Source organism: Somniosus microcephalus, chromosome 11 (genome assembly GCF_052327205.1).
Source record: "Somniosus microcephalus isolate GS21.2 chromosome 11, FLI_Smic_1.0, whole genome shotgun sequence".
Taxonomy (NCBI): Eukaryota; Metazoa; Chordata; class Chondrichthyes; order Squaliformes; family Somniosidae; genus Somniosus; species Somniosus microcephalus.
In genome coordinates, this window is record NC_140997.1 from 163,709,025 (window position 1) to 163,736,203 (window position 27,179).

Consider the following 27,179-nt stretch of genomic DNA (forward strand, 5'->3'; position numbering starts at 1 on the left):
TCGGGGCAGGGTCCCTTTAAGAGTCGTCAATGGTGTGATGACGTCATAGCCCTGTGACGAGGCCGAGTCCCTCAGTCCATGCGGAGAGTTAATAAAGCTAACACGCGTTTTTCTTTGCTGCTATAAAAGTCTTGCAGTCTGTTTATTTCCAGCGACTCCCACAATATTGTATATGGAATACAATAATATGTTTTTGAAATCGATTAAACCTCTCCCTAGGTTTTATAAGGGGGTTGTAGAAACTTGGGCCCAAGGGTGCTGAGGAATTTTTAGAACAGCCCTTATTTTTGAACAGGTGGGGCAACATTGAAGGAAAGGTATTATATAATCAAGCTTTTATAAAAGCTGATATTATATATGAAAGATGTATTATATGAGGTAATTCCAGGTTGGTTGCCAGAAGCAGTAGTGAGGGACATGGTTTGGGTGGAGGATCAGGAGCTACAGAAAAAAGCAATTATGATCATGTATGAGAAGTTTGTGAGGGCATTGGATGGAAGAAATAAATGCGCAAATCTCCAAAGGAAGTATAATGCATCCCGCTTTTCCAAGCTTTCTGCTGGAGAAAGGGGAGTGTTATGTCTGACATTGGTGATAGGTACTCGATTGCCTTGGCCTGAGCACATGGAGTTTGATAGTGCTGTTATCGTTGTATTGTGTCTGACATTGGATATCGGTATTCAATTGCTTTTGCCTGGAAGTGTGTGTTTGGATCAGCCATTAAAAGCAACATGAACTGAGCTCTGTATACGGCCTCCGGATTATCGTTGCAAACGCAACATTTGGCGATGAGCATGGCTGAAATCTCTCTTCCACCACCTCCTCCCTTCCTTGCACTACCCGGTGAGCCCCCGATCCCATGGGTTTGCTGGTTACAGTCCTTTGAAACCTACCTCATTGCTCTTGGACTAGAAAATGTGAGCACAGCACGGAAAAAGGCACTGTTATCCCATTGCTTGGGAGCGGAGGGCCAGCATGTTCTTGGGACATTATGCGCAGCAGATTCAATTCAAACATATGATGTGGCTGTGGCTCTGTTAAGCACACACTTCTCTGCCCCACAAAGTGCCCTCCTGCGGCGATTCATTTTTAGACAGCGTCACCAACTCCCCGGTGAGTTGGTGCATCAATACGTGGCTAATTTGAGGGGGTTAGCTAGCTCGTGCAAGTTCGGTGCACTACAAGACGAGATGGTGCGTGATCAACTAATAGAGCACACCAACAACGTGAGAGTGCATGAAAGACTGTTACTCGAGTCCGACGATCTGTCGTTGTCACAGGCAGTCAACATTGCCTTTCAAGTGGAGTCTGCAGCCGAATGTGCAGCGAAACTAGCACACACACACAGTGACAGCGCCCTCGGCCCCGACAGCTCTGACATGGTAATGCTCGCATGACGGCAGCAATGCGCGTTACCGCGGCAACAGTGTGGAAACTGCGGATCTCGTTCACATGCTACCAGATCACAGAATTGCCCCACGCGCGGCCAAGCCTGTCGCAATTGTGGAAAACAAAACCACTTTGCCAATGTCTGCCGCTCTGCCCCTGTTGCTACAAATGAACACTCTCAGTCCTCAAGCAGTTGGCCTATAATTCACAACGTGAGCTCTGGGCCAGTAGTGGCTTTCAAGTCATGCACAATTAACCTGAATGATGTGTGCATCCCCCTATTGTTGGATACCGGTGCCAGCGTCTCACTGCTGAATGTGAACACATTCAAACGCTTTTTCAGCTCCCTGCCATTCTCTGCGCCCTCCACTGCCCTTTGCGGGTATGGTAATTCGAAAATTGGACTAGTGCGCTCAGTCAACCTCACTGTATGCTATGGAACAAAAGTTTTGCCAGATTTTTGTTTTCATGTGGCACGCCAAGGAGCTAACCTGATGGGACTGGATCTTTTCACTGACCTGGGTTTTTCTCTCTTGGACACTGGCGGGTCTGCGATTCTGCACATCGCCTCACCGTGGTGCCAAACATGGCCAGCAGTCTTCGAGGGTCTGGACTGCCTGACTGCCTTCACCCACTAGCCCATGGTTGACTCCACCATTACCCCTGCCATTCAGCCACTGCGCCGCATCCCGCTTGCTCTTCGTGACGGGGTCACAGCTGAACTAAAGCAGCTACTGGAAGCTGGCATCATCGAACCAGTTGATGCCTCCCCATGGATCTCCAACCTGGTGGTCGCAACAAAAAAGTCAGGTGGTCTACGCGTCTGTGTCGATCTTCGAGCAATGAATAAGGCCGTAATCCCTGACAAATATCCACTGCCCACGTCAGAGGAACTCACAGCGCAGTTCTATGGTTCCATCCTGTGCTCGAAACTGGACCTTCGACAGGGCTATCTACAGGTTCCCCTCCACCCCAGCAGCAGGGACCTCACTGCTTTTGTGACACATGCTGGTGTCTTTCGGTACACTAGGATGCCATTTGGACTTAGCTCTGCACCCAGCTGCTTCCAAAAGGTGATGTCCTCTGTGTTCGCGGGCATTCCTGGGGTGGCCATCTACCTGAATGACATCGTCGTGCATGGGCCCTCGACCTCCACTCACAACGAACGCCTTCACAGAGTTTTCACCGCTCTAGCAAAACACAAGCTCACACTGAATGGCGAAAAGTGTGTCTTTGCTGTTTCAGAGATCGAATTTGTGGGGTTTCAGTTGTGGGCTGACAGTATATCCCCACTCCAGTCAAACGTGAATGCCATTCACAGCATCCCAGAACCCAGCTCTGCAGCACAGGTTGCCTCCTTCCTTGGCATGACTGGGTACTACCTGAAGTTTTTGCCCCAGTACTCAGCCACCACGGCCCCACTGCACCAGCTCCTGTGAAAGGATGAGCCCTGGGTGTGGTCACAAGCCTGTACGGAAGCTGTTCGCCTCCTCAAATAGCAGCTCATGTCGCCTCCAGTGTTGGCTCACTTTGACGTCGCCAGCCCCACCCTCGTCACCTGCGACGCGTCCGCTGCAGCTGTGGGGGCGGTGTTATCGCAGATACAGAATGGAGTGGAGAAACCAATCGCCTTTGCCTCCCGGGCCCTTAGCCCCACTGAACAGAACTACTCAGTAGGCGAGCGTGAGGCGCTGGCGTGCGTCTGGGCATGTGAGCGGTGGCACCTGTACACGTATGCCCGTGCCTTCACCCTGCAAACCGATCACCAGGCTCTCACTGCCCTGCTGTCAACATCCGGCATGGGCCACAGACCTTTGCGTCTACACCGCTGGTCTGACCGCCTCCGCCAATACAATTTCAGTCTCCAGTTCACATCAGGACGTGACAATGTTGTTGCAGATCTGCTCTCCCGCACTGTCTCTGCCCCAGCCCCACTCGTCGGGTCTGAACATGTGGAACAGGATATCGTCCAGATGCTGCACACGCCTCTCCAAACCAGTCTCTCTCCAGGAGCTCAAAGAGGCCTCTGAACAGGATCCGGCCCTCTCCCAGCTGTGCACCTTCATCAGAGATGGCTGGCCTCGCAAGGTGCCTGAGGAACTGTCTGCCTACTCCAGAGTTAAAGAGGAGCTCTCCTGCTGGAATGACTCCTGTGTTGCACGTTGTAGGATTCGCAAAATCCAGGAAAATACAGCCTACATTTTAAAACCCCTGAAATGGCCACATTTTTAAGAGCACAAGATGGAGTCGGCAGATCACATGACTCATTTCAGACGGACATACCACTGCAATACCTTAAAGAATCCTGAGTCACCACCGATTGGAAAATTCCAGACTGACTGCAATTGATATGGTAATAAAGGTAGCAGCAGTAATGAAGTCAAAAACAAAGGACTTGCACTTGAAAAGGTCAGGTTAATCACCAGATAAACGTAAACCCATCACTGAAATCACAGAGCACAGACAAGACCCATTATCTGCATCAAACTCAGCGGGACACGGGACATAACCCATCAGTTTGGTTTCGGCCACGATTAAAGTTGTTAAATTAAAGTACCAGCTTTTGTCAAAGTAGCCGGCCCAAAACTTTGACAAAAGAAAACCCCTGATTTGGCGCCAAAGATAAGGGCAAGGAAACGGTATAACTGTTGGGGGAAAATCGACGGGCAGAAGGTACAATCGGAGGCAGAGAACAACAAGAGGTTAAGGTTAATTTGAACGGTTCGAGTGGAGAGGTCCAATTAGGAGGTTCGATTACGGTTCGAGGAGCACGGAGGTTCTACAAGTTCGAGCAGGAGAGCAGGTTCAGGAGCCCGTCCCAGAAGCAAGATCAATCCGGAATCCCGGAAGCTACAGGAGCACCAAGGTCGAGGACAGTTTTAAAACCCTGGTGAGCATAGAGGCCCAACTCCACCTAGCTGACCTAGTAGAGGGATACTTTAGAGACGGGAGGGTTTTAATATTAAGGGCTTTGTAATCGGGAGTGTTATTTATCCTTCGTTGTACCGCGCGCTTTCCCCACCCCCGTTTTATTATACCGCAGCTAATGAATTGATGTATTTTAAGATAGTCAAAGTAATTCTTGTGTTTTAAATTTTAGTTCCCATTGGGAGGCGTGTTAATGATTTTGTCTGTGTTGTTTCTTTGTTCCCTGTGTTTTTATTCTCCTTATAAATAAAGAAACCATTAATTTTAAAACTTACCTTGTCTCACCTGATCCATTTGTCTTCCGAGTCACAAGTTGGGCCAACACATCAAGGTAGTCTGGCAATAAGTCCAGTGTCGAGAATCAGTGAGGGGGGAGCGCTTCGAAACCGCTCACGAGCAGTGTGAAATCAAGAATCGATCTTGCACACCACAAGCTCGTTACAAAAACCCCTTACAGAATGGCGACCGCGGCAGGACACTGGCCACAGACCCCTTGTGTGGTGGACAAAGAAACGGGTGAGACAGATGTGATGGAGGACAGGTTATCCTCCTACGTATGTGGTAAAGTAAACGTTGCAAAAAAATGGGTATACGACCTGTTAGGGGCCGAGCGTCCCCTAGAGGCAGCCGCCCAGTGGACGGCTAGCAAAGAGCACTGCAAGGGCATTGAAAAAGCGGTATGGCTTATGTGGTATAAAAAGCAGGTTCTGATACTGGACCAAGCAGTGGCCAGTAAGGAAACTAAAATAAGGCATTTGTCCCGGGAGCTGCAGGAAAAAGTTGCAGCGGAAGGGAAGGTGCTAGTGGCCCTGGAGGCTGTAAGCCAGGAGAGGGCAGCAATGGTCCGGGACCATCGGGGGAAGGTAGAGCACATGGAAAGCCAGGCCGCTGAAGTGCAGCGTGAGCACCAGGCCAGGGTAGAAAGGCTGGAGGGCAAGATAGCTGAGCTGGAGGGGAGCGCTAGGTTCAGGGCAGAACACGTAGAATATCAGGCAAGAGAATCCAGGGAGAAAGAGAGGAGATTAAAGACGGAGATTAGCCGCCTCATGGGGGAACTGAAGGCACAGGAGGAAAAGGTAGGCAAAGTAAAAGCAGCCTATAAGCTGGCCTGTGCTCGGGGGTTTGAGGAAGCAGACCACGGCCCCTGTAGGCAGGAAATAGAAAGCCTGAATATGGCGTTGGCCAGGGCAAAGGGGATGATATGCCTCATTAGCCCCAAGGTCGGCCAGGCTGAGTTCAACGGCAACCCAAGCAGGGAAGTCCCGCAGGCAGCCCCCAGAGCAACACGGGTTAGGGAACCAAAGGTTTCACAGCTACCACCCATAGCCCCTAGTTTTCCAGAGGTCTGGGATAAGGAGGGGGTGGAGGATGAAGACTTCAAGGTAGACCAGGATAGCCCGAGAGAGAATCAGGGACCGGGACCGGTGTACCCCGTGACACAACAAAGGTACAGACCACCCGGTGAGGACGGGGAACCTGGGGACCTCCAGAACCAATTCCTGGTGCCACACAATGCGCAACAGTTGCGCTCCATGGTGAGCTACATCCCCAAGCTCACCATGAAGGGGGACCCTTCTCTTCACTTTAGGGAGATAGAACAGGCGGCCTGTGTTAACGACTGCGACGAGGCAGAGCAGGCCAAGATGCTGTTGTTCTCCCTGGGTAGCGATCTCCTCCAGACGCAACCCGATGGATGTAAGAGGGGTCAGGAAAATTATGAGGGGCTGAGGGACGAGATCCTGGAGGCCATGGGGATGAACGAGGGGTGTCCGTTCACCCGGGTGGAGAAAACAGTCCAGCTCCCCGGGGAATCCCCGCAGGCATTCACGGACAGGCTGTGGCCAGTCTACCGGGGTGCGTGCCCGGGAATGCCGGCGCGAGAGCACCTGAACAGGGACCAGTTAGTCCACTGGCTCAGGTGCCTGATGAATAACTCCCTGCCCCGCGTTCGAATGCAGGCAATGGCCTGGTTCGACCCCCGAAACCCTCAGACCACGGAGGGGACGGTGATCCGCAAACTCACCGTCACCTTTTGTGGTGATTATTCTTGTTTTATAAGAAGCATTGTAATTGGTTGCCTGTTTTCCTGCCTTGAGATATATGCTGTAAACTTATTGGTTAGTTGATTCCATGTGACCTGTGGTGGCCATCTTAAATTCAGTTTTCTACAGTTTGGTTGAGACTGGGTGCTCAACATGTACTTGCTGGTTTTTTAAGGTTAATAAAGCCTAGCTTTTGAAAGGCAATCTACTCTTTATTTCAATTTATTAACCTTTTGCTATAATGGAACGATATCTTCGACCGGAACGATTTAATGCTGACCCTAATTCTGCAGGAGTGGATGATCAATGGAAACATTGGTATCGTACATTTAAAAACTTTTTGGGTGTGTTGGATCAGCAATCTCTAAATAAGTTGGATATACTAATCAACTACATTACTCTGGATGTGTATAAGTATATTTTGGACTGTGAAACTTATGAATTGGCTGTTGCTACGTTGGAAAAATTTTTTGTTAAACCCAAAAATGAGGTATTTGCACGTCACCTTTTATCTGCCCGTAGGGAGCAGGCGGGAGAATCCTTGGATGCTTATTTACAAGCACTCCGGCGCCTTGGTGCTAACTGTAATTATAAAGCCGTGTCTGCAGAAGAACATAGGGAAGAGTCGGTACGGGATGCATTTATTAATGGATTACTGTCTAGATCAATTCGTCAGCCGTTATTAGAAAATAAGATCTTGGATCTTAAGAGTGCTTTTGAGCAAGCCTCTACATTGGATTTGGCTCAGAGAAGTTCGGATTCTTATGCTCTTTTTGATTGGCCTGCGACCGTGGTTTCGGCAGTTCTGGATGAAAGGGAGTTACGTGGATTTAATAGGAGTGGTTTACCAGATTCCGAAACAGTTTCTATTTCGGCAGCTGTTGCCTCTAGGATTCAGGAGTGTTATTTTTGCGGGAACGCCCGGCACCCCCGTCTGAAGTGCCCTGCCCGGGAGGCTGTGTGTAGTAAATGCGGCAAGGGAGGTCATTACGCACGTGTTTGCAAATCGGTTGCCTCCTCTGCGACCATTCAGCCTTTAGATAGGGCGTTTATTGCATCAGTTTCTGCCGCCTTTTCCCATGGCCTAAACAAAGCTATAGTTATGGCCCAAGTTAATGGGTTAGAAGTGAAGGCCCTTATAGATACGGGCAGTACTGAGAGCTTTATAAGTCTTCAGTTTGTGAGGGAGAAGCGTTTGAAAATTTCGCCTGTTTCTTATCAGGTGTGTATGGCTCAGACGACTCTCACCTCACAAGTAGCTGGTTGTTGCCTTGTGAAATTAATTCTCCTAGGTAATACGTATACTGATATACGCCTATCCGTTCTGCCTAATCTCTGTGCGGACATTTTGATTGGTCATGATGTGCTTCAATTACATGAGTCCCTCAGTCTTTCTTTCGGAGGAACCAAGCCACCTTTGTCTATTTGTGGATTAACTTCTTTATTCATTTCTCCATTATCACTTTTTTCCAACTTGATGCCAGACTGTAAGCCAATTGCTACCAAGTCAAGAAGGTATAGCAGTCAGGATAAAGAATGTATTAATTCTGAAGTTCAACATCTTTTATCGGAAGGAATCATTGAACCTAGTTTTTCGCCCTGGCGGGCACAGGTAGTTGTCACCACTAATGAGAGACATAAGAAGCGAATGGTGATAGACTACTCTCAAACTATTAACAGGTATACTCAATTAGATGCGTACCCCCTGCCTAAGATTGATGAGCTTATCAATAAAGTATCTCAATATAAGGTTTTTAGCACTATTGACCTAAAGAGTGCTTATCATCAGATTCCTATCGCTAAGAGGGACAAACCATATACGGTCTTTGAAGCTGGCGGAAAGCTGTACCAGTTTTGCCGAGTACCATTCGGTGTTACTAACGGTGTCACCTGTTTTCAACGGGCAATGGATGCTTTTATAAGTGATAACTCTCTCTCTGACACTTTCTCATATTTAGATGACATCACGGTGTGTGGCTAATCAAGGGTGGAGCACGATTTTAATCTAGAAAGATTCCTTCAAGTTGCGGAAAAAGTTGGCTTAACTTTCAATAAAGAGAAGTGTATCTTTTCGACCACCGAGGTAAATTTACTGGGGTATATTATCTCGGGAAACAAGATTAAACCAGATCCAGAACGGCTGCGACCACTGATTGATTTACCTTGCCCTACTAATTCTAAGGCCTTGCAACGAGTTGTTGGACTGTTTTCTTATTATTCTAATTGGATTGCAAACTTCTCGCAGAAGATCCGGCCCCTTATTCGGGTTACGACATATCCTCTATCATGGGAGGCCAGGATGTGTTTTGATAATCTTAAAAAGGATATCCTTGGAGCAGTTGTGCATTCTATTGATGAGCAGGTTCCCTTTGTGATTGAGATGGATGCTTCCGATTTTGCAATTGGGGCTACCCTGAACCAAAATGGAAGACCTGTGGCCTTTTTCTCACGTACTCTGAGCAATAGTGAGCAGAGACATTCATCAATAGAGAAAGAGGCGTACGCAATAGTAGAAGCACTGCGTAAATGGAGACATTATTTATCTGGGCGACATTTTACATTAGTAACTGACCAAAAATCTGTGTCCTTCATGTTTGATGTCAAACATTTTGGAAAGATTAAGAATGATAAAATAATGAGGTGGAGGATCGAGTTGGCATGCTACCATTTCGATATAGTCTATCGTCCGGGGAAGGATAATGTTGCCGCTGATGCGCTGTCGAGGGCTTATTTGTTCTGTGCTTCACGGAGATACGCTTATTAATCTTCATAATGCTTTGTGCCATCCTGGTGTTACGAGGATGATACACTTCGTACGCAGTAAGAATTTGCCCTTTTCAGTTGAAGACGTCAAGCGGATGACTTCGTCATGCTCTGTCTGCGCCTGGTGTAAACCAAATTTCTTTAAGCCTCAATAAGCTCATCTTATAAAGGCTACTTCTCCCTTTGAACGCCTGAGCGTTGATTTTAAGGGGCCTCTTCCTTCAACGACTCAGAATCGATATATATTTACTGTTGTGGATGAGTTTTCAAGGTTCCCTTTTGCTTTTCCTTGTGCAGATGTATCAGCTGCTACAGTTATTAAATGTCTGACTCAACTTTTTGTCATCTTTGGGATGCCTGCGTATATCCATTCGGATCAGGGAAGTTCTTTTATGTCTTCCCAGTTGAAGGAATACCTCCAGAGTCGGGGAATTTCTACTAGCAGAACCACCCCATATAATCCCCAGGGTAATGGACAGTGCGAACGATACAATGGGGTGATCTGGAAGGCAGTTATGTTGGCTTTGACATCCCGGAACCTTAAGAATACACAATGGGAAATGGTACTGCCTGATGCCCTGCATTCCATTAGATCATTGCTTTCAACGGTTACTAATGTGACCCCCCATGAAAGGCTCTTCAACTATCCGCGGAGATCCACTACGGGATATCCGGTACCTTCATGGCTTACTATGCAGGGACCTGTGCTACTCCGACGCCATGTTAGACTGTCAAAGTATGATCCTTTAGTGGAGGAGGTGGAGCTATTGGAGGCAAATTCCCAATATGCTCACATTCGATTCCAAGATGGGAAAGAAAGTACGATTTCAGTTAAAGACTTATCTCCTTGTGGTGGCCAGCCCTCTCCTGAGGACATTAAAAATAGCCATAATTTAGATAATGTTGATGTCGTCACAGATACTACGAACATTTCCAATCCTATTGCAGACACTTACAATTCTCTTAGTCTGCCCCCGATGGATGTTCATGACCCTCCCAGTCTACCTTCTAATGGGACTTCCAATCCGGAAACCGTTGATAATCGGGATATTGATAGCCTCCCTGCAGAAGATATTTCTGTGTCTCCTGGTGTGGGAGGGCAAGGAACTCCACCAAGGCTAAGAAGGTCGACACGAACAAAATATCCGGTCGACCGATTAAAAATGGACTTTTAAAATAATTAATAATTTAATAGTAAAATTTTAAAATTGTTGAAGGCATTATACATGTATTGCTCTAGTCATAAATAACTAATTGTAAACCGTAAAGGCTACCTAGGTTGAAGTATATTTTAAAAGGAGGGGTGAATGTGGTGATTATTCTTGTTTTATAAGAAGCATTGTAATTGGTTGCCTGTTTTCCTGCCTTGAGATATATGCTGTAAACTTATTGGTTAGTTGATTCCATGTGACCTGTGGTGGCCATCTTAAATTCAGTTTTCTACAGTTTGGTTGAGACTGGGTGCTCAACATGTACTTGCTGGTTTTTTAAGGTTAATAAAGCCTAGCTTTTGAAAGGCAATCTACTCTTTATTTCACCTTTAGAAATGGGAGGGATAGTGAGACACCCCAGCAAAAAGGGAAGGTTTGTGAGGTCAGGCCTGGTGACCAGCCCCGTAAAGAGTGGCACCAGGAAGGGAGCCGTCCCAACCAAGGCAGACAAACGTGCTACGGTTGCGGGAAGGAGGGGCATTGGCGCAGGGACTGTAAGAATCCCTGGAAGGACACAAGGGGAAAGGTCCCCACAGCCCCAGCCCAAGCCCAGGCCACACCCCCGACCCCTGCCCCAGAGAGAGAGATGGAGTCAACTGTTCCTCCAGAGCTGCTGGAGGCGCTGCTGGCTTCGGTGAGATCGTTTGTCCTCACCAAGGGAAAAGTAGCAGCTACCACCGGTCCGGCGGTTCCCCCAACCCCTTCCCAAAGTGGCCAGCAATGACTGGAGCCTGCGCAGCCCGTCTACCTATGTGCGCTTCGGTATGACGGATGGAAGAGAATAATTGCAGGGGGGCTGCAGCCGCAGGTCACACAGGCAGGACGAGCAGCCTGCATGAGGGGAGGAGTTGTCCCGTCCGCACGGGAGACTCCTCCATTGTTCTGGGACCCAGAAGGGGAGGAGCCGGAGGTCCTAGGTCCTGTCCCTGGTCACAGGAGAGGGGAGGAGCCGGAGGTCCTAGGTCCTGTCCCTGGTCACAGGAGAGGGGAGGAGCCGGAGGTCCTAGGTCCTGTCCCTGGTCACAGGAGAGGGGAGGAGCCGGAGGTCCTAGGTCCTGTCCCTGGTCACAGGAGAGGGGAGGAGCCGGAGGTCCTAGGTCCTGTCCCTGGTCACGGGAGAGGGGGGGAGCCAGCAAGGTTAGGTCCCCCCCCCGGTTTTTAGGAAGGAAGCCGAGTCGGAGGACGAAGGTCCCGCCCCCGACTGCGGTGAAGGGGAGGAGCCGGAGGTCTTAGGTCTTGCCCCTGAGTACAGCATCAGAGAGGCGGCGTCTGGGGGCGGAGACTCTCGACCTGGTGTCCCAGGTAGCGGAGAGGTGCCTGCCGCTGACCCAGAGCCTAGGGAGGCGGAGCCTGCGGGAGGAAGCCCACAGCCGGCAGTCGTGGGGAAGCCATGGGCTGCAGCCAGGGCCAAAGCTCCAGCCAAGGGTCCGACCCACAAGGAAGCCTCACATGTGGTGACCCTCAGATGGTCAAATAGGAAACCGCAACCGAGGAAGGTTTGGTCACCGGCTTCCACAAAAGGGACCCCCCGGAAGAAAGCTGCGGGAAGTTTAAACGGTCCACAGCCAGCAGCCATGGGCGGCCAGGGACCAGCAGCTGAGACCGATGTGGGAACGCAGCAGGGGGAGGACTGCAACGGTCCCCACAGGTTATAAGCTGGCCGTCCGGAGACGGGCGGCAGATGTATATATATATATAGTTTTGGGGTAATAAGGTTAGTTTAATTGTAATTTTGGTAAATAAGTAAGTGGTCTTCTGGAAGTATGGTAGCACTTTGGAGCGATAGAATGTGGCAAGTTTTAGGTGAGCTAGGGTCGCGGGACCCACTCACCCCGCACCCAAGCCGAGGAGCCCAGGGAGCCCGGCTCGAAACCTTTTTTTATCTCTCCGCCAGATAGTAACAAGATGATGCCAGTAGGAGGCATCATCCTCGCGGCCCTGGTGGGCCTCAACGTCGCCTGGAGGGGAGAGACGGAGGATCACTGTATCTTTGGCTGCTCCAGGGAAACTGCGCCTCTGGCCCACGACGGGCAGGGCCTGCGCGAAGCAGAGGAAGTCACTGGGTACACCCACGAGGGCAACTGGCCCAGATGGCTGGGGTCGAACTCCACGAAATATTCGAGCGAGACCGGCTTCGCCTACGGAGAGGTCTCTCTGTCATGTCCTCGGATCAAGACATCCCATGGGGAAGCGTATTTGCCTAACCTGCAGGGGGAACGTCCCCCTGGATAGGTGGTGGTGGCTCAGGAAACTGAGCAGGGACATGGGGATCCCCAGAGTAAAGTGGGAAAGGTTAGGGAACGACACTCACCGGACTATCACAGGGACCCAGGGAGGGTTGACAGTGTGCTGAGATAAATGGTGGGAACCCGATCAGGGGATTTACGTGTGTATGTGGGGTTCAGAGAAAGTCTGCCCACAGGTGTTTCCATCATTTTCCACTGCCAGTGGCAAGATAACGGGAGGGGGATAGACTGGGAATCGCGCTTGGACGCATGCGCGGTCCCCTACTCCCCAATCGCGGTTAATGCCACTGAGCTAGTGACCCGCCCCCGACAGCCCCTGCCCACGACCCAGACACCACGGACGGTAGCAGAGGGATGCCCCACCACCACCAAGGGACCAGGGAACGGGTTAGTATTAGTTCCCACTGACCAAATGGCCTATCAGGGGGTCCATTACGCGGTGGCCTCGGTCATCCTCAACCTGACCGAGGTGCACCTGCCGGAATGGTGCCCCATAGAAACGGCAAGGCTGTATCAGGCCCTGCTGAAAGAGACCCTGCAGAAGTTTTACGAGTTTGACTTCGCGGGGGTCAATAGAACCGAACTCTACACCGAGGGCTACAAGGAATGGGAGCAAGTGGGGAGACAAAGAAGGGGCGCCGTGAACGACTGGTTCACAGGGTTCAACACTGGGTCGTCCATCATCTCCAGAAGTACGTGGCCCACTTTGGTTTCATAATTCCCCCTCTCCCAGAACATCTAACCAAACTGCTGAAAGCAGTTACTGTCTCCCAAAAGCACTTCTATACTTTAGAGCAGAAGACCATCGACATAGGGGCAAAAATCCTAGACATAGTGGTTCCACCATGGTGGGACCTCTTTGATAATATAGAGATCCCATCATGGGTCAGACTGGCTTCCCACGTTTTAGTGGTGTGCCAGATAGGGATCGTCCTGTACCTGGTCTGTGTCCAGTGCAGGAGGAAGGGACACGACAGGGAGTTCCCTAGTCAGCAGACTTGGCGGGACCACTACGTCAGCATAAACGGGGACTCGCCCGTGTAACTACCTTATTTTCCCATCTGTTTTTTTGTGTATTATAATAAAGATTGTGTTGCGTCGGGCTATGACTCTAATGCGAGTCTGCACGTAGTATAAATGATTCTCCGGTGGGGGATATCTACTCAACTCCATTTTCAGGATGAGGAAAGTGCGTGTGCAAGGTACACTCCATAGTCAGGTAAACTACGGGGAAGGTCAGCTGGGGAGGGAACGAATTTATGCTCACCCTAAAACATTCATGATACAAAAGGACAATTCGAGATGTCCTTTGTATCACAGGGGGGACTGTAGGATTCGCAAAATCCAGGAAAATACAGCCTACATTTTAAAACCCCTGAAATGGCCACATTTTTAAGAGCACAAGATGGAGTCGGCAGATCACATGACTCATTTTAGAAGGACATACCACTGCAATACCTTAAAGAAACCTGAGTCACCACCGATTGGAAAATTCCAGACTGACTGCAATTGATATGGTAATAAAGGTAGCAGCAGTAACGAAGTCAAAAACAAAGGACTTGCACTTGAAAAGGTCAGGTTAATCGCCAGATAAACGTAAACCCATCACTGAAATCACAGAGCACAGACAAGACCCATTATCTGCATCAAACTCAGCAGGACACGGGACATAACCCATCAGTTTGGTTTCGGCCACGATTAAAGTCGTTAAACTAAAGTACCAGCTTTTGTCAAAGTAGCCGGCCCAAAACTTTGACAAAAGAAAACCCCTGATTTGGCGCCAAAGATAAGGGCAAGGAAACGGTATAACTGTTGGGGGAAAATCAACGGGCAGAAGGTACAATCGGAGGCAGAGAACAACGAGAGGTTAAGGTTAATTTGAACGGTTCGAGTGGAGAGGTCCAATTAGGTGGTTCGATTACGGTTCGAGGAGCACGGAGGTTCTACAAGTTCGAGCAGGAGAGCAGGTTCAGGAGCCCGTCCCAGAAGCAAGATCAATCGGGAATCCCGGAAGCTACAGGAGCACCAAGGTCGAGGACAGTTTTAAAACCCTGGTGAGCATAGAGGCCCAACTCCACCTAGCTGACCTAGTAGAGGGATACTTTAGAGACGGGAGGGTTTTAATATTAAGGGCTTTGTAATCGGGAGTGTTATTTATCCTTCGTTGTACCGCGCGCTTTCCCCACCCCCGTTTTATTATACCGCAGCTAATGAATTGATGTATTTTAAGATAGTCAAAGTAATTCTTACGTGTTAAATTTTAGTTCCCATTGGGAGGCGTGTTAATGATTTTGTCCGTGTTGTTTCTTTGTTCCCTGTGTTTTTATTCTCCTTATAAATAAAGAAACCATTAATTTTAAAACTTACCTTGTCTCACCTGATCCATTTGTCTTCCGAGTCACAAGTTGGGCCAACACATCAAGGTAGTCTGGCAATAAGTCCAGTGTCTAGAATCAGTGAGGGGGGAGCGCTTCGAAACCACTCACGAGCAGTGTGAAATCAAGAATCGATCTCGCACACCACAAGCTCATTAAAAAGACCCCTTACAACGTGGGCTCTGCACTGTGGTCCCAAGTGGCCTTCGTGCGCGTGTTTTATCTATGGTGCACGAGGGCCACTTGGGCATAGTGAAGCTCAAACAATGATGCCGAGACCTAGTGTGGTGGCCGGGTGTCGACAGGGAAATCGAGGCCCTGGTCAAGGTCTGTGCAGCCTGCCTTGTAAGTGGCAAGACTGGCCACCAAGCTCCTCCACCCCTGCAACCCCTTGCCTGGCCCTCTCAGCCCTGGGAGCACCTGCAGCTGGACGTCTGCGGGGAGATCCATGGTGTCACCCACCATCAACGGTTCCTAGTGGTGACCTATGACCTGCACTCAAAATGGCCAGAGGCCACTGCCGTGGGCTCCGTCACCTCTCAAGTCATCATCGATATCCTTGAGTCCCTCTTCTCCCGCTGGGGGCATCCAAAAGCCATCACCACAGACAATGGCCCCCAAATGGTCTCTTCGGAACTCTCCTCTTACCTTGAGAGCAAGGGCATCCGTCACATACGCACACTACCACCCCGGGTCAAATGGGGGGGTGGAGCGTTTTAACCAGACACTGAAAAATGGCCTCAGAGCACACCTATCCCAGGGGTGTGCGTTTGACAAGGCCCTCCTCCACACACTGCTGCACTACAGAGCCTCCCAGCATTCCACTACAGGGGTCTCACCTGCATCCCTCATGCTAGGCCGTGAGCTCATGCTGCCCCTTGGCAGGCTCCGCCCCTTGCTAGCTCAGAGCCCTGCTCCACGGGCTCAAGCCACAGTCGCTAGACAGCAGGAGAAGGAACTCTGCTTCGACCAGTTGAAGAGGGCCAAGGGGCCCAACATCTCAGTCTCCGATTGGGTCAGAGTCCACAGGCCTCACCGCAACAATAAGATGGCCTCATTCTGGTCCTCCCCTCTCCAAATCAGCCGTCAACTTGGACCAGCCACTTTCTGCCTCACTGACAGCTCTCGGTGGCATGCCAGCCGCCTTCGGAAGGTGCCAGCACCCCCTGATGCGGGATTATATGGATCTAATCCCCAAGCCTTACCCCCAGAGTGGCGGGATGCACATGTGGCTCAGCCAGCCAACCCTCAAGCAGATATTGTGCCTCAGCCTGCTCCTCACCAGTCCCCACCTCGGCCTGCTCTTCACCAGTCCACACCTCGGCCTGTTCGTACACGTTCTCGCCCTGGCCACCTACAGGACTTTGTCACTACATTTCATGTTTGAAATTCTGTGAGGGGGGAGGAAATGTTATGTCTGACATTGGTGATAGGTCCTCGATTGCCTTGGCCTGAGCACATGGAGTTTGATAGTGCTGTTATCGTTGTATTATGTCTGACATTGGGTATAGGTATTCGATTGCTTTTGCCTGGAAGTGTGTGTTTGATTCAGTCATTAAAAGCAACATGAACTGAACTCTGGATACGGCCTCTGGATTATCTTTACAAATGCAACAGGGAGGAGTTGATCCAATTTGACAACTGTAATACTGTAGGAGTCTCTGCACTCCTAGCAAAGAATCTATAAACTCACTAGTAGTTAACAAACTGAGTTTAATGTACTAAAACTTTACAAAACAAGAAAATGCAGGAGAAGCTCTAAACAGGTCTATTCACTATCACTCCTCACGAGGACTAGCTGGAAACACCCTCTACCTCTGACGTCATGACGTCATCACGTTTCCCACCGTTGGGACATCACATGACCCACGTGATGATGTCATCGCGTCAGATCGCGATTTTGTTGATCCAGCTCTGTTTAACCAGAGCCAACATTAAAAGGTAATAAACATGATTAAAGGCAATTGTACAAGTCACTGTGAGAGTCTCTTAGTGGCTTTGCCACATATGCCCCCCCAGAATTGTCTTTAATGAGAAGAGTCAATCGCTGAGGAGGTCGGACAAGTCTGTTGGACCGACTCCTAAATTCCCGGAAGTGCCGATCGCCATCGTGGCTGCGGGGGAAGTACCGGGACCGGCATGCTTGACTTGCGGCGGTCTATTCGACGGTCTGGTAACGAAACTGCACGGTGGGCGACAGCAGCGGTCCTTCGGGCCGAAACGAGCATGGTAGGAACAGTAACCGGTCGTCGGAGGCGCCGTGGTCGGAGCCGGGGCCGGGCTCCTCATGGCGGGGCATTGCGCGATGGCGCAGTTTTGTTGCCGGACTGCGTAAATCTTATCCACCTCTTCGGCGAGCGCGATGCAGTCTGCAGTTTCTGCTCGGGCGAGGGCTGCTTGGACTTGCTCGGGGAGCTGAGTAAGGAACAGCTCGCAAAACAGAAAGCACTGGGGCTCGGACCCCAGGAGAGTCAGCATGTGGCTCATAAGCTCCGAGGGTTTGGAGTCACCTAACCCTGGTAGCGTCAGTAAACAGCGAGTGCGCTCCGCTTTGGTAAAACCAAATACTTGCAGCAATCGTGTCTTGATGGCTACATACTTGTCAGCATTCGGGGGACTCTCCAGAAGGCTGATGATTCTCGATGCCGTCGAGCTATCGAGGGCGGAGACCATGTGGAGATATCTGGTCTGGTCCTGTACGACGTTGCAGAGTTCAAATTGCGCCTCAGCTTGCCCAAACCAAGAGGCCGCCTGTTGTTCCCAGAATTGGGGGAACTTCAAGGCCACTGCATTGGCCTCCATTCCTGGCCCGTGTTCTGCGTTCACCGCGAAAAACGATGGCGAGGATTCGGGGTCACCAATGTAGGAGTCTCTGCACTCCTAGCAAAGAATCTATAAACTCACTAGTAGTTAACAAACTGAGTTTAATGTACTAAAACTTTACAAAACAAGAAAATGCAGGAGAAGCTCTAAACAGGTCTATTCACTATCACTCCACACGAGGACTAGCTGGAAACGCCCTCTACCTCTGACGTCATGACGTCATCACGTTTCCCGCCGTTGGGACGTCACATGACCCACGTGATGACGTCATCGCGTCAGATCGCGATTTTGTCGATCTAGCTCTGTTTAACCAGAGCCAACATTAAAAGGTAATAAACATGATTAAAGGCAATTGTACAAGTCACTGTGAGAGTCTCTTAGTGGCTTTGCCACAATACTCGAGATTTCTATGGGGTGTTTACAGAATGGAGATTCAAGCCACCTGCTGGTCAGGAGTTTTGGCAAAGTATATACCCACAGCTGGACTTATATACCCACAGCTGGACTTCAGCAAATGTAACCCCACTATTTAAGAAAGGAGGGAAAGAGAAAATGGGGAACTACAGACCAGTTAGCTTGACATCAATAGTAGGGAAAATGCTAGAATCTATTATTAAGGAATAGTAGGAATAAACGGGTCATTTTCGGGTTGGCAGGCTGTAACTAGTGGGGTACTGCAAGGATCAGTGCTTGGGACTCAGCTATTCACAATCTACATCAATGATTTGGATGAGGGGACCAAATGTAATATATCCAAGTTTGCTGATGATACAAAGCTGAGTGGGAATGTAAGTTGTGAGGAGGATGCAAGAAGGCTTCAAGGGGATATAGACAGGCTAAGTGAGTGGGCAAGAACATGGCAAATGGAATATAATGTGGAGAAATGTGAAGTTATCCACTTTGGCAGGAAAAATAGAAAAGCAGATTATTTTTTAAATGGTGAGAAATTGGGAAATGTTGGTTTTCAGAGGGACCTGGGTGTCCTTGTACAGGAATCACTGAAAGTTAACATGCAGGTACAGCAAGCATTTAGGAAAGCAAATGGCATGTTGGCCTTTATTACAAGAGGGTTTGAGTATAGGAGTAAAGACGTCTTACTGCAATTTTATAAGGCTCTGGTGAGACCACACCTTGAGTACTGTGTACAGTTTTGGTCTCCTTACCTAAGGAAGGATATACTTGCCTTAGAGGGAATGCAACAAAGGTTCACCAGACTGGTTCCCGGGATGGGGGGATTGTCCTACGAGGAGAGATTGAGTAGACTAGGCATATACTCTCTCGTGTTTAGAAGTATGAGAGGTGATCTCATTGAAACATACAAAATTCTTACAGGGCTTGACCGGGTAGATGCAGGGAGGGTGTTTCCCCTGGCTGGGGAGTCTAGAACCAGGGGGCACAGTCTCAGAATAAGGGGTCAGCCATTTAGGACTGAGATGAGGAGAAATTCCTTCACTCAAAGCGTGGTGAATCTTTGGAATTCTCTACCCCAGAGTGCTGTGGAGGCTCAGTCGCTGAGTATATTCAAGACAGAGACCGATAGATTTTTGAATATTAAGGGAATCAAGGGATATGGGGATAGTGCAGGAAAGTGGAGATGAGGTAGAAGATCAGCCATGATCTTATTGAATGGCGGAGCAGGTTCGAAGGGCCAAATGGCCTACTCCTGCTCTTATTTCTTATGTTCTTATGTAATATGATTTGGAAGGGAGTGTGGGCGAATTTTAAATGCCCAGAGTGGATTGAACTGGATTTCAAATTGGCTCATAACCAGATTTTTACCATGACGGTCTTATGTAAGATTGGGCGAGCGGAGGTGGCAACTTGCCCAGTGTGTGGGACATGGGATGAGACTCTGTCCCATTTACTGGTATTAAGTCTGCAGTTAAAGGATTTTAAGTACTATGTTCGACAGTTGTGTGAAGAGTTTTTGCTTGGGTGGGGACTGAAGAGCGAGAATGGGAATCCTGTGGGACTCAATTTTGAGACGGGGATTGCAGGAGAGTCTGCCCGAGTTTAGAGGAGCAGCAATTCATTTAATGTTCAGTTTGGCTAGATTCGTGATTGTGCACAGATTGTGATCTGTTTTTTAAGGGGCGGAGAATAAATCTAAAAGAGTATTTTAAATATAAGCTAATAGATCATTATAAGGCTCTGTAGATGTTTTATTCAGAAAGGAATTTAAAGATTGTATCTTATGATCAATTTTTAAAGTATAATAGATTAATATATGTTTTGGGAGACAAATTAAACTTCAGGTTTTGATGTTAATAATGTGGTGGAGGAATGGCTGTGCAGAGTGGTGGAATGGATTTGTATGATACAATGGAATGATCACAATGTTGTAAATGTTTTTAATGTGCAATAAATAATATATTTTAAAAAAGTAGATAGCATTCTCGCCTCTGACTCAGAAGGTTGTGGGTTCAAGTCCCACTCCAGAGACTGGAGCACAAAAATCTAGGCTGACACTCCAGTGTAGTACTGAGGGAGTGCTGCACTGTCGGAGGTGTCGTCTTTCAGATGAGACATTAAACCGAGGCCCCGTCTGCTCTCTCAGGTTGACGTAAAAGATCCCATGGCACTATTTCAAAGAACAGCAGGGCAGTTATCCCTGGTGTCCTGGCCAATATTTATCCTTCAATCAACATCTAAAACAGATTATCTGGTCATTATCACATTTGTGGGAGCTTGCTGTGTGCAAATTGGCTGCTGCGTTTCCTACATTACAACAGTGACTACACTTCAAAAAGTACTTTATTGGCTGTAAAGCGCTTTGGGATGTCTGGTGGATGTGAAAGGCGCTATATAAATGCAAGTCGTCTTTCTTTTTTTCAGAGCATAACAAAAGTACAGGCTCCAGTCAGCAGGTGTTTCTATTCCCTGGCCTCATTCCATGCAGCTATATCCCTTCGCCTGTGGCTGGAATTCTTGGGGACGATTTTGCCAGCCCTGGGGAGGTGGGTATGGAGGCGGGACTGCCAGGAAAATGCCATCTTCCCGAGGCGGGTAGCCGTCCTGCGCCGGGACCCATCTCCTTGGAGGTGGGAAGGGATTAAAGCCAATTAACTGCCTGCTAACAGGTAGTTAACAAGCAGAAAATAGGATTATCTCCTTTTTGCCCTCGCAAGTGCGGGCTTCCCAAAGGCTCTGAAACCCAGCAGGTCAGCGAGGCAAGTACTGGGTCTGCGGGGGTCGGAGGGGTCCAAAAGTGCGCTGTGGAGGTGAGTGATGGGTGCAGATGTGGAGAGGTGAGTATCTGAGGTAAGTGCAAAGTGTTAGAAAAAGTGTACTTACCTTTGTTTCTTCCTGCAGGCTTCAATCGGTGGGTATGCGGAGAGTCTCGCACCTCTACGGTAGAGATGACAGATGGCCGTTGCATTCTCCAATGCAGCAACCATCTAATTTCTACAAAAGAAAGATGTTTGATGAGGTCTTGAATTCAAGACCTCATCAAACTACAGAGAATGTGACTGACAGCTTTACAGAGCTGCCAAATGATGACAATTCATCTGTCAAAAATTTTTGACAGATGAAACGTCATACATTGACGTTCTCTGCAACTGGCTTTCCCTTAATTGGCCTGCTAAGCCCGCTGGGCGGGCTTAACAAGGTCAATCAAGGGAAAATAACGTGGGGTGGTCAGAAGTTGATGGAGGCGGGACTGAAACCTGACAAGTGGGAGTCCCGCCTCCAAAAGCTCCCCATTGGCAAAATCACCACAGTCTGTCTATTGTTCCTTTTTGGGAGAGCAAGGTGATAATGCAAAGTAGGCTTACCTTGAAGAACTGTAGGGCTATTTGTCCTCCAGCAATAACTAGTCTTCTGGGCAATGGTGCTCATAGATTAGAGATGATTGACATTTCTGAAGAGAGGAGATTGAACAAAAATTTTATGTAAATGTTTTTAAACCCTTCAGAGGATTTCCTGCTCTGCCTGTTACGGAGGAACTTCAACATCCTCATCCAGTCACAGCCTGTCCCAAGTACTGAAACTGTTGTGTGTGTGATCATTTGCAATGGTGACCCCTCACTGGGAAACAGTGCTGCACCAGATCTACACATCATCATTTAGAATGTCCTTAAACTGAAAGAGAACATGAAGTGGATATAAAGGAAAAGTACTCAATATAGCTTAAAATAAAAGTGACTGATTTATAAATTCTGAATAGCCCTCAGCAGAAACGTTTACATCTGTTTGCCCCTTAGCATATTGAGAAGGACACTGCAGTGTTGGAAGTCGACAAATATGTCCATCACTGCACTAGACTGAGATTTCTGCAATAATAAAGTACCCAATTACAGGGGAGAAAATCTTGCAGGTTGTGCCCTGTGGAAGAACAATTCTGGAATAATGCTGACTGTGGTCCAGTGCTAACCAGCTTAATGAGAACATAAAGGGAAGAAAATGTTTTGATTAAAAATATAAATAAAGGGCAATGCTCTATTAGCATAAAACATAAGTCAGGTTAGCTGCATTGCATATATTCATTAAACATTTTAGATCTTTTTGAGAAATGTTGTATTCTCATCACTGAGACAGCAAGGCATTGAGCCTAGTCACTTATGATAAAATATGTGTGGGTTTCTGAAATGCTCAGAGGGTTAAATTTATGTTGTTCTCAATCTTCAGTAACTTCTTCCACAAAGTAGAGGTGTCACGTTAGAATCTGTGTACTATCTGAAAGAAATCTCCCCGATAAATTTTGATTGTAGTGCAAATAAAACGTCACTTGATTTATCTGATCAGTCCAATTAGTGTTTTAATGGTTTTTGAGTTTGTTCCCCATTAAATGACTTTATTGGTCTTTCATCTCAAATAAGACATATGATTGACCTCAAATTGTCATTGAGAGCTGAGAGCTCATTTGGACTGTTGAGGCCATATCTGTCTGCTCTTATTAGTTTTCAATTTGTCATAATTCTAGGCTGTCACCAAGGCTTTCTTGTTGTATTACCTGAAGGACATTTGTCAGGAAAATGTGACTATAAAAGTAATCACTGCAACCGTAACTCTCCAGCAACGACATTAAACAAGCAGCTAAATCCATCTCCGCCAGGGATCCAGGTGGCCAGCAATATTAGGAGTAGAAGTACAATAAACTTCTTCTGATTATAAGAAAGGTATCACTTTAAATCTACAATACCTGTTATTTGAAACATAAATAATATTTAAGTGAAAACTGGAGCAATGACAGAAAGATTTACTACATCTGCAAGTGCTTGAATCTAGTAAGTAAATCTCTGGTTTAAAATCCCATTTATAGACTCATGCCTTTTGGACTAAAGGGTCACTCGCTGAGAAAGAAACACCACATATACCAATAAAATATCTTGCACTATCATTCACTGGGGACATTTGTCCTTGTTCTGTTTCTCTTCTGCATTTGCACTTTACATAAATAAAGACAGGGAAAAGGTTAACATTGGTTGTTTGGGTCTTGTGTTTTCATTTACACATGCAATGCAAAGTAAATAAAAGTGGTACATTTTTGTCTTCACCGCCTGCGTGGTAATCTGGTGGAGCGGATCACCCGCCCTTTAGAGAACCCATCTGATTTTCAACGGAATGAAAATCGTGTGGATGAACTGCTCCGTCAGATTACCATCTAGCCACTGGAGATGTAAATCTACCCCTGTGGTTGAGCAATGTAATCTTGACTAATGTTTCGAGCATGAAAAATTATTTTAATTTCCAAGCTTATTGAATAAACAGAATTATTATATTACTAACTTCATATTATCATATATGGCATTAACAGTATAATGCATTATAATATACAGTTCAACCTGCGGGGGAATATCTAAGTATGAGATATTAGCAGCATTCAGCAACCAATCTGAAGAAGCCAAACCATTTTTATTCAAAAATAAAGACCTTTCTTGATAATACCAGCCAGTCACTTTAAGCCCCAAAAGGCCTAACCAGCAGCAGTAGGGTCAGGTTTTCATAGAGGCAGTTTGCCCCTGATCTGCACCTAGAACTGTTAGCGGAAATCTGTGTGCAGAACCGCTGATCATCAATTTGCGTGGAATTTATATATGTGCCCTTGAGGCACCGTCAAGTGCAGACACCAGAAAAGCCATGGATGACATCAGGGTGTTGCACTATTCAAGTACAGATAGATGGCTAAAGGATTCATGCTTATTTTTTCTCTGTACTGCACTAATTTCTCAGCACTATTTGGGATCAGGGCCATGGGAAATCTACCCTATATTTTCCTCCAAGTGCAAAGTGTAATAGGAAAGTAGACATTAATATACACATGGGGAAGGCTATCGACTAAGCCAAAAAGGTCTCAAAAACTTCCTTGTAGTACTCCTCTATTTTACTCCCATCACAATAGGGATTAACAGCAAGTAACCAAAAATCAAATTCCTTGTGGGGGGCTTGTTGAGGACTGTAAAAGCCCTGTTAAACAATTGTGATAAAGTCATGCAGCTTGTATAAGGGTTAAATTGGTTTCTGAGCCTCTACTCTGAATGGGGACGTTTCACCTCACCTCCATTCAGAGGGTCAATCAGGTCACCGAGACTCTTCTTTTTGGGTGAGCTCCAGCTGAACGCATGGTGTTTGGAGAGTGGGAGTGTTGTCAGCAGCAGTAGGGACACACTTCAAATAAATGGGTTTCAAATGTTCTACACACCAGGGAATTGCGCCATCAATCACTGCAGCTTGCCAGGGTGTGGGAAATGTGAATGCTCCAATTTCAATGTGTGTATGTGCACTCCAGCTGACAACAATCCCTATGCCACCAATGCAGTTGCTCCCTGCTCTCTAAACGGCATCTGTGTGTGTGTGTGTGTTGGTCTAAGGCTGCAGCAGGGGAGCCAGAGTTAAGGGACATTGGTAGCAGGACATTTCAGGGCTGGGGCTGATTATGGAAATATGGAACAGGATCGGGGGTGGGGTTACGATTGAGTATAATTTTACCACCACAAATGTAGGACTACAGGGATACTGTTAGAAAATGGTTGTTATTTATGATTGGATGTACTATCTAGTCCTAAAAATCAATAAGATTCTTCATAATTGAAATCAAGTGTTTATTGATTAAGTATATAGTACATGCAATAATACTTCATCATACACTTAAAATGTAATACTTACAACCACACCTGATGGTTGGGGACTCAAACACGTTACAGTTCCGAACACAGTATTTGGGTTAATTAAACCCTCTGAAACTAAATCCTCATTACGTTCGGCCACTTTTTATAACTTTCTGAGCTACACGTTCCTTATCAAAATGTCCATATATAGCTTACTACACAGACATGATCATGTCTTGTTCCCATGTATAGCTTTACATCTTTAAACTGCAGAGTAGTGACTGATGGGCCATTTTACAATACTTATTTTGAGTGACATGGGTGAAGGTATAAACATCTTACTTTTCACTTTCTCAGACTCAATGGTTCGGAATTTGCGGTCAGCTGTGGAGCAAAGGCGTTTGCCGCTGGCCCCGAAGAAAGCTACCCACAGAGATCTTGCAATCACTGTTACGAGAAGTTTGCCTTTTTTGATGCGAAAGTGATTTCAGTGCTCTATAGTGGAGATTCCCTAGTGTGATCTGCTGTGACAGCAACAAGCTGTCTAAGCAGCCAATCATATTGCAGAATTCTCACAGACAGGGAAGCAGGAAATGAGAACCTGCTTTTATCCTGACATTTAAATTTTTTTACAGCGAGCAAAAAACAATTAGGGCTCTCATATGGCGATAAGGTAGAACCTGAAATATGAACAAATTATAGAAAAATGTTTTTTTTAAGTTTCTTAAAAATTATAATTTTTATCATAATGGAGAAATTTGACATTCCACAAAATTAAAAGTGAGTTTTTCAGGGCCATGATGTTTGTTTAGCAGTCAATACGCTGTTAAAACCCCAGTTACACCTAATCCACAAGGCCTAACATTTAATGGGGTTATTGAACAGCGATATTACCGTGGAAAAGCCCACGTTTTCATCAGATTCACTGATTTCACTGATTACACTGATTGCCGACTATGGGGAGTCGGGCACAGCGCAGCCAGTGTCACAGCAGTGAATGACTGAATGCAACTTCACGGTTTTTGCGTTTAGATGCGCATGCGCTACATCCTGAAGTTGCGGTCAGTTTCAAAGGGATAATAACGGCAAAAGTTGTTAGTTTGCCATTATTACCCAGCGCAAATTGCAGCCCCTTATCTCTTACTCCTGCTATGTGGCACTTTGCACGTTACATGATTACACCAAAAGTTAAAATATAAGGAGAATCGAATTGGACCTGTACTGTATCAATTACTTTAGTTAATTAGCTGATTTCCTTACTAACGAGTTATTTTTCCATCGGGCTAATGAGATAAGTAGAACTCTCGTATTTTGTTACCCTTTGTCAAAAACTTCTCTCCTGTTTTATATAATTGTTATTCCACCAAGTGAAACCTTTAATTATAAGTCCTTCTTTGATTCTGCACCATTCACCACCAATTGATTCCCCCATTCTATAGAAACTGTAAATTAAGTTAATATTTTGCCCATATGGCTTCACTTTCCAGGACTAACTGATTGTCCTTTCACCCATATCATGATTACAGCTACCTGAAACCTGGGAAGCAGTATGCAATGGTACATCACCAATTAACTTATCTCATTAAGCAGGTGGTTACTTCATATTAAAATATCCCTGGTGCTGTAATGGTCAACCTCAGTTCAAAGGTTCAGTGGTCATTATCTTAGAATTGTTGCGCACTTGTAACTATTTTAAGGAATTACAATTTAAGAATCATACTTCCCTATTTAACAAACAAAGGCTAAAATCTAACATTCCTATAGTATAAAGCCAAATCATTAGCGATATTACATTAGCACACGTCAAGTCATTCTGATTAATCCTTTCCTTATTATACACTTCTTTAATTGTCCCACTCTATAGCTGGATTTGTATCTTTCCTGGAAGATTTTTTTGTCACAGTAATGTACGAGCCACAGACATTTGGAACGGGAAGGTTCTTACTTATTTGAAGGATTGTGTGAAAGGTGATTACATCCTGAATCATTCCTGTCAGAGTCAAGATCCTATTGACCAAGGGCTGAGAGATAATTAGCAATCTTTCAAACTCAACTGAATTCAGAGCTACGAAAGGTGACGAGAAGGAACTCGGGCCACTTGTATAGAAAAACACTGCCCATTCAGTCAGTGTCAGGGGTAACGCTTGGATTAAAGCGTGATCATAACAGGAATATTTACCAGAAAATCACATCCTCTTTTTAAAGTGATAGCAGTGAAATTGGCCTGCAAAAAGTGAATATTCGAGCTGCTGCTCTGTTTTACTGATGGTTGCAGCTCATTAGGTACTAAATGTTAGTAACCATCTCCACTAATTGCCCACTGCTAATGATTTCTCTGAGGATCTAATTAATT